We start from the raw sequence: 2,981 nt of genomic DNA on the forward strand, positions 1-2,981 counted from the left end.
CATAAAAAAGTTCAAAATTTTCTGTGAGAAATTTTATTTGTTAAACCAAGGTAAATGCATAGTTTACTCTTTGCTAATCCAAAAATCATGAAACTAATTTTGTTAGTCTTCTTACATGATCCTATATCTTTTAAAAATATATGAACTCATGAATTAGTTATTGTAACATGCATGATTGTGTAAATTTGTTGCGACTAGATTAATTCATAACTGACCCATCACACCTTAAAAATTAGTGAAACCACTTTCATTAGCTTATTTATATTATGATTTACGTAGAAAAAATAATAGTAGATATGAAAAAATTAATTACAGTGATGTTTCTTAACATATTCACTTTATGCTTGTGAACTTTGTAAAAATCATAGAGAATTTAATAAAACTCTAAATAAAGTGAAATCAATTTTAAAGGTTCTCTTAAAATACGTTTTATACAAGAAAAATATGTGTTTGCATGTTACACTTTTCCTTAACGTGAGTTAATAATTGAGCCGCACGCTTCAATTTTTTTCATTTTTTTCAAACTTTCTCCCTATAGAATATGATGCAAACGACATTATTTTTGAAAAGTTTTTTCACAGAAATTCTTATAATTGTGTCTAGTTTTTTTTAAGATTTTTTTTGAATTTTTTTTGAATTTTTTGTATTTTTTCGAATTTTTTGAATTCAAATTTCGGTTACCGAGCGGTTTTTGAAATCGGACCGGACCGGGAAGGTCGGTAACCGCGATTTTTGAGCGGTTACCGACGGTTTTTTGAACCCTGGTGATGGCTAACATGGCACTATTATACTCATCCTCTCTAGCTAAAGGCGCAAAAGCACGACAAGAAAATGTAATTCAAATGTACTCAATCTTAGACAACATAAATTGTCACGATCAGAGATACTCTCGCAAAAGGAAGCAACCTTTTTTAAGATAATAAAAAACAGGGCCCGGCCCCTGCACCATACAGTGCACACAACCAGAGTCAATATTACAATCCAACTGCTCAACTCAAGCATGCGTGAGTAAGCAAAAATTACTCAATAACATAATAATAAATATAAAAGCATACAACACATACTCTGCAATAAAAGCACCACCTATTCTTGACGAAAACTAGTAACGCAACGGCCTCTAGTTTTTGGCATGCCTTGTTCACATCCCTCTCTTCTTGCCGTAGCGAACTCCAATGATGAAGAGTAACTGCAAGAAAGATTAATTGTAGATTTCTTATCAAAAAGTGATATCATTACGCACATAGCTAAATCGTGTGTGTATATATATATATATATATATATATATTCATGACATATTGTCTCCCATTCCTCCACTAAAATCATTAAGACATTACTACAGAAAATATCATCACTACCGGTTACAAAACTACTATCAGTTTTTAAATCGGCAATGATAATCTATGATTATCACTATCGATCTATGTAATGGATTGGCAATGATATGAAAAATCATTGCATGTTCTTGAGCTTATTCTGCTGATTTGTATATTTATCACTGCCAATTCCAGTTACAAACCAACAGTGATACTCAATCCAGGATAAAAATAAATAAAAATTTAAACATTCAGATAATAAGTTAACCGAACTTTATATTACTAATCTCCATAATATTAGGATTTATATGAAACTAATATATAATTAACTTACTAACTCGATTACTGTACACCAAAAGCTAATGTCATGCATGGCCATGTGCAAAAAAACCTAAACCTGCTTGCGCAAAAACCCTAAACGCGATGAAGAAGAATAAATCGTCAGTCATCGTGTCGTTGTTGGTACCACCGCCGTCGTCCTCATCATTGGCGTCATCATCATCGCCGTCACCGAAGTCGTTGCTATCACCTTCGCCGAAGTCGCCACCGGCCTCCTCCTCAGAGCTCAACTGGGGCTTCTTCGCCTTTGGCTCATCGACGAAGAACTCCCACACCTCATCCTCAGAGGGAGACCTCGCCAAGTCACCGGAGCCTGAGATTTTCAGTGCCTCGTCCGACGACCGCATTTGCGAGGCCTCCTTTCTCCCCGAACGACAACGCGGATGTGGGAGGCATGGCCGGAGAAGGCGGTGGTGAAATAACCGGCGACGGATTCTTCACCCGAAGGTGGCAGAGGTGGAAGGGGAGAGGGTGAGAGTAATATTTAAAGGCATTGGAGAAGCCGAGCAGGTAGACGCGTGAAGACCGTGAGGAATATTCCTGACATATATATATCGCACGAAAATATTTTCAAAAATGAACTATTTAATTCAACTTTTTATTTCTAAGTAGCAAAAACTGAATCAAACAGGACCTAAGCCATAATTTCTCTTTCCTTATCTACCCTGAGACTCCCACCCACGGCCTCATGAATTGGGATCCTCTGACTTAAAAAATCTCAAAATATTATGAGCGGATCGATTTGAAATGAATAAATAAGGTACAGTACTACACTACTAAATAAGAAATAGAGTTTCGTATTACCATAACTTCTCTCACACTGCACTGTCCACCTCACCTGTAAAGTAGGATCCGGATCCGGGTCCCACACCCACGGCTCACCTAATTCTGATGCTCCGTCGACCTTGCCCATCTCTCTCGCTTTGTACCCAAACCATAGATCCGGATCCTCCTCAGTAATAATTGATTAATATAGAGGATCATTACGTAAATAGTATAATGCACCGACGAGAAGTATTTCAATTTAATATACCGATAAGGAGTACTGTAGGGATGTCACGGTAGCAGAGCGTTGTCCTGGGCTGGGATCCTTTACTTCACCGGGACTCCGTTGTGAGCCGTCAGCGTGACTCCTGAGCCGTTAAATTATAAATAGATAAATAAGATTTAGTGCTAAAGAATACTATCCTCCAAGCCAGATAAATTGGATCCGGGCTGCTGCTGCTGATCCTTAAGGTGAGCTCCTGCACCTCCGACTCAAGCATGCGACATTCCCTCATCCTCCCTCTCTCTGCACACAGCCAAGCTTCACCATCTCCACTCCCTCGC

Source organism: Phragmites australis, chromosome 1 (assembly GCF_958298935.1).
Source record: "Phragmites australis chromosome 1, lpPhrAust1.1, whole genome shotgun sequence".
NCBI classification, from domain to species: Eukaryota; Viridiplantae; Streptophyta; class Magnoliopsida; order Poales; family Poaceae; genus Phragmites; species Phragmites australis.